The sequence below is a fragment of the Camelus ferus genome, chromosome 6 (assembly GCF_009834535.1).
Source record: "Camelus ferus isolate YT-003-E chromosome 6, BCGSAC_Cfer_1.0, whole genome shotgun sequence".
NCBI classification, from domain to species: domain Eukaryota; kingdom Metazoa; phylum Chordata; class Mammalia; order Artiodactyla; family Camelidae; genus Camelus; species Camelus ferus.
In genome coordinates this window covers 54,870,036-54,878,745 of record NC_045701.1, presented here as the reverse complement: position 1 = coordinate 54,878,745, position 8,710 = coordinate 54,870,036, and the positions used below count along the sequence as shown (strand labels likewise).

The following is an 8,710-nucleotide window of genomic DNA, read 5'->3' as shown; positions in this document are numbered from 1 at the left end:
CCATTACCCTTTCAAGGGAGTCAGCCTCTTTCCTGCCAGAACCTGACTGGCACATCTTCCCACATCACATACCACAATGTACTTACGATATTAAACAGACAAGATCAAGATCCCTCCCTTCCAGACCTGGAGGTCTAATTCCATAGAGGAAAGAGATCCACAAAGTGAGGTTACCTTGACTCTATTTTCCAAGTTGAAAAGATATTATTTTTTGAACTGTATGTGAACTCTAATTTCTAAATCACAGTCCTGAATTACTAAAATCTTTAGATTAGCAGTCCCACTCTGGAACAGGTAACATAGAAGGCAAAAGTCAGTATCTTCCCACTAAAAATAAAATTTGGAAACCATATATGCTCCATAAGGCAAAGACCTTTTGCTTATATTTTCCTAAAATGCCCACAGAAGACAGTTAATTTTTAAGTACTTTTGAACAAGATGTGTCATTAAGATATGTTACACTGAAGCTTTTCTCCCATGTAACCCCATTAAATACTTCAAGGTGCAGCGCTGAATCCAATTATCTAAATATCCAAGTATCATACACTAAAAGCCTGCATTAAAAGGGCCACGACTCCTCTACTCTTCTCAAAACTGTTCCCTGACTCCTTGCATCACAGTTAGGAATGTAAAGATTTTAGTCAACATTACTAGATTTTTTAGTTCACTTTTCAAGAACTTTTTAGCCAGATATTCAACAACTATTTATTAATGTATATGTATTTAGCACCAACTATGCATCCACTCTGACTCTGAGGCTGTGATGATATGAGGACTCCGACCTCAGGAGACTCGGTGTCTGTGTTAATTGTGTGCTTGTAAGACAATGAAATCATGCTTTAGTAGAGATGGTATTCATATGTGAGAACATCACTGAGGGATCTGCTCAGTCAGTCCGCAGAGCTGGAAAGGCTGGACATCAGAAGTGACCTTTGTGTTGGGACATGAAGGATGAGGGAGATGTTGTCAGATGGAAGAGAGGAAAATATGTAGATGGATGGGAAAGCATGTGTAAATACCAAAGAGTAACATGGCGAGTTTTACCAGTTTCTCTCTCTAATACCGAGTATAGCTCATGGCACAGAGTAAGCTTTTTTTTAAATGAATGAACAAAGTGGGATTTCACATGCAAAAATTCTACTGTCTTCGTTAGTTAAACACCTGTTAGAGTAGCAATGTAATTACTCATTCATGGTTGGCCCTAAACTGGAAATAGACCTTGTGAAATGCATCATTTATTGTTCCCAAAATTAAAAGAAAGAAGTCCTAATGTTGGCAGTGCACATTCCTGTCACTTATATTGCAATGCAAAAATTAAGCTCCAACAAATTGCTAATATGTTGGTGTGGCTGAGACTAGTTTAATATTTCAAGTTCATTCATGATTTAGTCATCTTGTCATAGTGACTATTTTAATGTGTTCCCAAGGGAAAAAGTGTAACCACCAATTAAATCTGATTCAGCAATAAAAATCTAACCTCTGAATAACAATACTGGGCTCTGACTCCTTCCTTTTCTTAAGCTTTCCCTTCTAACACATTCTACCTTGTTATTTGTACTTAGCATCTTACCTCTAACCTGGAGAAACTGTATGTGGTCTCTATACTTCAAAGATTTGGGCAGTTACTGATTACCTAAGTAACAAGAGCATTTTAAAAGGTAACATTTTTGTTCTGTACATTATGCAGGTAATATATGCTAATCTGGGCATGAAGAAACCAAGATGAGCACATGCAGCACCGCTGACAGCGCTCCTCTGCCGGGGAGGGGTCTGCGTTGTAGGAGACTTTTGCTTTCTATGTCATACATCTCTATTACAAAAATCTGAAAATCTGCTTTTTTTTTTTTTTTTACAGCAACCATATTTTACTTTGTAATGAAATAAATAGATATTTTCTTAGAGTAGATAGGCATATGAGTCATCTTCTGGTATATAATCTGGTCTAGAAATTTTAGCAGAGACTGCAGAAGAAATCCCATCAGAACTAGGGCAACAGTAAGGTTTCCTTCATTTTCACAGGGAACCAGTAATCCCACCACGCATCCAGCTCTCCCCCACTTGCTCATCCTTCCAGGGCTCACAATGGGCCAGATCTAAGAAAACAGTCTCTCCCCACCGCCTGAGAAAGTACCTCCTTAAAGATTTAGAAGCTGCATGTGGGTCCTCGCCATTTAAAGATGCTGAGTTTTTTTTAATACCAAATATACTTGTTACAATATAAATTTAAGTCAGCTGGAGAAAACACTTGTGCATATGGGTTCAAATGCACCTTAGTTTAGATAGATGGTCACAATTCAGCCTATAAGAGAACATTTTTCAATCAAAATGAAGCAATATTAAGCATTTGTAAAATAAATTTCCATTGGGCAGAGACTAATTTATCAGATACTGTTTCTCTTGAAACCATTTTCTCTTTCCTTCTTGTGATTGCCCCTTACGAATACCTAGAAAGTATTGTCAGTTTCAGGGTTTTTTTTTTTTTTGCTATAAAAAATGAATAGAGAAACATAACTTGTTGCTGTAATTCATTTGAGACTTGCTCTGGCTAATACAAGAAATATTTGATGGATGGAGAAAAGAAAAATGACAATGAAACCAGCCAGAGATATGAAATACAATAAAAATCCCAGAATACAAAACTAATAATAATCAGAGTTACTTAATCATGAAGAAATTCATTAGGTTCACCAGGAAGCAAGAATAATAATTATGACAAGAAGAACAAGAACATAAGCATCTAATTATAGAAAACTAGAAATCATCCAAATTTACAATAGCAGAGAAATGGTTAAATAAATAACGTATCATCCAAACAATGGAATGGGATGCAGTCGTTACAAACCACATATTCAGAATGACAGAATCCTAGTAATTATTGAAGCTGAATGTTGGGTATCTAGGAGTTTATTGCATTATTCTATTTTTATATGTCCAAAATTTTCCATAAAACATGTTTATATTTAGTGATGAAGGAAAATGCTTGTGATATCACATTCAGTGAAATGGGCAGGGGGGAAGCCCAATGCACACCATATAAAGTACATGATTCTAATTTTGTTCAAAACAGATGTACAAAGCGAAGACAGCCTAGAAGGAAACGCCCTAAAATGATAGGTTGTGAGAGGCTCTGAGTGGCAGATTAGGGATGATGATGATTTTCTTCTTTTGCTTTTCCATAAATGTCTTAACAATGAACATGTTTACTTTTGTAATTAGCAAAATGTCAGACAGGAAAGAATTCATATTTGGGAAAGAAGAAGACAAGAGAGGGCAGCCCTTGAGTAAGAGCTGGCGATTCATCAAGCATTCCTAGACTCTGCACAGGATAAAAAGACTAAATCAAGTTGACCATCTGAAGCCTGCAAGCTATTCGAGGAGATAACTTAAACATAAAAAGATACCACTGGGCTGCAGACAAGTGTTGAATGAGGAGTGCTTACAAGTGCTACAAGAGCTTAAAAAAAAAAAATTTAAAGTCACAGAGCTGTGGTGATTGAGGAATGATGACTTCACGAGGCTGCCCAGGGAACTGGGCTCTGATGGGTGGGTGGGGTTTGTAGAGGGGGAGATGGAAGGAACCTGGAGGAGGAGGGGTAGTTTGAGGCACAGGTGGAAGGAGAGAAAATGTGGGACACAGAGCAAATCACTTTGGTTGAAACAGGGTGTATGTAGAAGAGGAGTAGGAAATATAACTTCCGTCAGGTTAGAGTGAAGGTTTTCAACTTCATCAGACTCCATACCCCCTTTACAATCTTGTAATGAAAGTCACTGGCTATATAACCGAATCCACACATGATTCTAATAAATCAATGTCATGACCTAGCTGCAATATAAAGGAGAAATAAAAGGAAAATTACTTATAATGGTATAATATACATCGCAATATGGAAATTTTCAGACACGAGATCTCCAGAAGACAATCCCTGTGAATGCAACAGCCGTGCACACAGACTGACAACCAGTTGCAAACCACAAATAATGGTGCTAGCATGGGAGGGGACTCTTGGTAACGTCCAGAAGAAAACAAAATACAGATCTCCATGCATTTAAGTTGTGTAAAAAATGTCTTTTGCTTACAGAGTTGTTTGTAGGCTCTGAAAATTATCAGAGTAGGGTTCTTCACTTCCCTGGTGGATATTGGAAAGTCAAGTGGGAAGCAGGGCAATGCTCCGAGGTGGGCAACTGCCCCAGGCACTGCAGGACTTATAGCCTCCTTGATCCCGCCCATTCAATGCCAGTAGCAAACCACCCCTTTACATTGTGAAAACCAACAACATCTCACAGGTTTCTAAAGTTTCTAAAGTCTCACAGAAGTCTCACTGGGATAGAATCAGCATTTCCTCTGGGGGCACCACGGCATTCTGGGCAGGACAACGTCTCTCTGTCACGAATGACTATCTCCTGTCTCATGTCTTGCAGGACACTGGGCATCCCTAACACGGGTGCTAAAATCCAGTCATGGTGATAAACAAAGAACAGCCCTCAGCCATCCTCTTTGGGCCCTATCTCTGTGTCTTTGAGAGACACTGGCCAAGATCTTGGAAGGTATGAATGGCAAGCTACAGAGGTAACTGGGGGAAGAGACGGTCTGAGATAAGAAACTAATTTTTAAGACTTGAAAATCTTTCTATGATGCAGCTCTCAAAGAACTTAAGTTCAGAATCATGTGATTATTAAAGCCAAAAGTCAAAACTATAATAAAAGCACCCTTGAACACTTATTAATGTTTGACTTTCTCGCAAACCCTAAGCCTTTGGCTACTTCTGAAAGGAGCTCGCTGCTGGAAAGCATGTTACCCAGGGGTCTGGGAAATACAAACTCAAGAGCTGACCACATTTGGGTTTTCATGTTACTCAAGTGGGAGGGTCAACTTGGAGTGAGGCATGAAAAGAACGTAGCGCCACTCAGGCAGACTCAATACAGCCGACACAGTGGCCCCAACACAGCTGGAGAGGCAAGGACACTCAGAGAAAAGAAAAGGGAAGATAAGACTGCCTAATCAGTGTCTTCCTATTTTTTATAACCGTAGCCTTTTTAAGATAGACATTTCTAAGATCTGTCTCCTTACACAGCTTTATTTTTCTTCACAGTACTTATCACCACTTACAGTGCCAGCACATCACAGGCATGCAAATATTCAGTGAATTAATTTTTTCAACAAATATTTATTGTGTGCCTGCTACATTCTGTGTTCTGTTTCTGATGCCAGGCAGGTTGGGGGCAGCAGTCAACCAAACTGACAACACCCTTCTTTCATGGACTTTACATTCTAGTGGGGGGTTTGGATGATACACAGATACATAATATAATATGTCATAAGGTGATGAACACTCTGAATAAAAGAAACCAGGGAAAAGGATTTAGAAAAGCTGGTCAGGAAGGCTTCTCTGAGAAGGCGACATGTGAGCAGAGAGCTGAAGGACATGAAGAAATGAGCCATGCAGACATCTGGGGCAAGAGGGAGTTATTGCCTTATTTTGAAAATTAAAGTAAAGCTATCATAATTAAAACAAATCAAAGCAATGGACTTTGCTTTTACATTAAGGAAAGGAGTATGTCTTGTACACAGCTGGATCTCAACTTCTAACACCATACATGTTCCTTCCTACAAAAAATATAGTTTGAACAGGCACAAAATAAAGTTAGTGAGTGAATGAATGACACAAATCACCTTATTACCTTCTGGAAAGACATGTGTACTCCCCCACACTGAAAATCACTGACTCTAACTGATGTTAATATCACTTGTCTTCTAAAATAATTTTGTATACAGTTGAGTCTTGCTATTTACACTGGTAACACAAACTTGATGCAGAATGGACCAGAAAAATATCAACATGAAAAATCTAACCAAAGTATCCATACTACATATGGCTACAAAATTCCAACACACTGGAGAAAGAAGCATGAGGCTTTTTGACCAAGTAGGTGTCTATGAATCAGAAGACCATCAGCTCTCATAGGCTGATAGCAGTCATTGTTTCCAGCCCCATGTCTAAGCATTCCTGATAGATGAGCATGTAAATTACTCCATCTTTAGAAAATTTCACACACAATGAATCATTTATCTATTTCAACTCTTGTCCTACCTCTAATGTGTCTTGATATAAAACAGACCAAACTCCAAAATGAGAAATTCCTAGGATGAAAGTACCAGTTCAAGCTTTTTGATAAACTGTTCAAACAATGCAAATTCAGACATGTCTTGATTGTTGATATATAAGTTGTATACATTTTCATAAATTGTATACATTTTAATAAACTCTTCTGAGGGGATTAAACTAAAACTGAGCAGTTAGCTCTTCCTTCTGGAAAACTAAATGATACCGCACAGGGGCAGAAAATAAGCTTCTGACAGAAATATCACTTGCTCTCTCAAAAATCCTTTTCCTACCAATAGACTGACTGAATCAAAATTTAAAACTTCCAGACATCAAATCACATTATACAAAAATGGGAAGGAAAAAAAAATACGTGATAAAGAGTGATCATAAATTAGCAAGTAAAAATAAATGCCCTAAAGGAAAAACAGACAGAAAGAAAGGATAAAAACTACAACTGGACCATAAATATAGGGAAAAAAAAGTATCATCAAAGAAATAAATATAACTGAAAATAAGGACCTACCAAACAGGGTATTTTTGTTTGTTTTTAATGATATCCATTGTAGAAAAGAGTGTGTAAGAATTAAACACTTAAATATTCACAGGAACATTCATTTGCCCAAATGTTCAGAAGGACAGTGTGGTTAACATACTATAGACAAAATTTTTAGAATGTGTCACCCAGAACTTGCACTTCCAGGCATGGAACCCAAAGTAATAACCATACTTTAAAGGCTGTTTATCACAGCATTGTAAAAAACTGGATATAACCTAACTGAGCAAGTATAGGCTTTGGTTTAATAAATTATGGCACAGCCATACCATGATATGCCACACAGTCATTAAAAATAGTGTTGTGAAAAAAATGAATGGTGATGCATTAAAATATGAATGACAGATTAAGATTAAAAGGCAGTTTAAATATATTTCTTTGCAGAACATATAAACACATATCTACCACCACAATGTTCATATGGTCCTAATTTTGTGTATGTGTGTAAAAAAAAATTTGTGTATTGATGGTAGGAAAGAAGACTCTTAAATATATTCAATAAAATGAGAAATAAGATTACAGGGGTTATTTATGTGATACTCTCTCTTTTTCAATTTTTCTCCCATAGAAATGTAATTCTTCTAATAAGAATGTTTTCTTTTTAAAAACTCTTCTACCCTGTTTGCTAGGACCTGCTTTGCACAATGTGATCAATCTTTTCAGACACAGGAGAAAATATGCTTAATAGAATAGACTTCTCAGAAATAGCTTTTGTGTCAAAATCCATTTCACCATTTAATGCTTCCAATTCTTTGTATTATAATCTTATCTAGCGTAAACTTAGATTGGAACATTTATTTTCATCATAAAACATGTTAACAATTGTGTTGCCAAGCAATTGGGTAAAGGGCAGTAATGGAAAGAGCTTCTATTTCAAGTAAGTAAATCATGTTAAAAGTTACATAATAACCCAAATATAATTATCCAGTTCATTCCATTGGACAAACTTACCATGAGTGCCTACTATGTGCTAAGCACTGCACTGATGATTAATTTGACAAAGCCCTCTTCTGAGATGAAAGAACATTTAAATCTGAAGGGTTCATCATCTGAACACTTGCCCCTAAAACTAAAGCCCAGCAGAACAACAGCTCCTCTGGTAAAAATTCCTCTGCTTAGTAAAGACGACCTTGGATGTCTTATCCCTCAGCTGCTGTGTCTCATCTGTAAAGCTCTCCTGCTCCTGCCCATACAAGACACCCCACCCTAAACCGAAACCTCAACACTGATGCGCAATTTGCCAAAAATGAAGTCAGTCTAGCCCATAATCACAATTCCAATGAGAAAGTAATGCAGTGCTTTCTTTGAATCACATTTCAGGGAAAGCAGGCCAACTGAAGCCACCTGTTACTTACATAGACCCCTCTTTTAGCAGCTCAGCAAGAAAATACTATAAATATTCATTCTTTATGAAATTGCTCAAAGGTCACTTTTAAAGGGAAGGTTATCAATGGGACAGCTGGCAATAGACTAGCTGTGTATAAAGACTCTACACCTGCATTTTAAAAGGCACTAGTAACAGAGATCATTGAAATGTACTATTACTACATTGGCGGAGAAAATCAATGGAAAATATGATGATGTGTGTAATTCCTAGGAGCATTTTACTCGATAATTTAACCGTGAACACCAAAATCATTTAAATTCTATAAAATACTATTTGCCTGAAGAGTATGCACATCTTTTCAAAAGGTTCACAGAATAATTCCAGTGTTACAAATAACCTCTTTAACCTGCTGTAACAACAGCCTAGATTTTCAACAGCTGTCAAAATAGATTCCAGTATCCATTCTACTCAAGTGTGTTAGAAGAAGATCTTAAACCTGTCAGGAGTGTCGGGATGTGGGTAACTTAGTATAAAATGTAACCCAGCTGACTCCGCCAACTACAGAGAAATGGAGAAAGCTTGCATCAGCTCAAAGAGAAAAGATCAATCAAAATCAAAGGGAGCAGGGCAAGGAGGAGATCAAGTCCCAGCTCCAGGTGAAGTCCCAGCTCCGTGCTCAGCCATGCGGGGTGTTATCTACCAGGGTGCTTCAGAACACAATTCTGA

The 8,710-nt window shown here is 37.5% G+C and overlaps 1 protein-coding gene across 4 annotated transcripts in view; it reads right to left on the bottom strand.

Annotated features, from left to right (window-relative positions):
* Positions 1 to 8,710, bottom strand: part of SAMD4A (sterile alpha motif domain containing 4A) — a 203,578-nt gene that overhangs the window by 178,067 nt on the left and 16,801 nt on the right. The window lies entirely within an intron of this gene.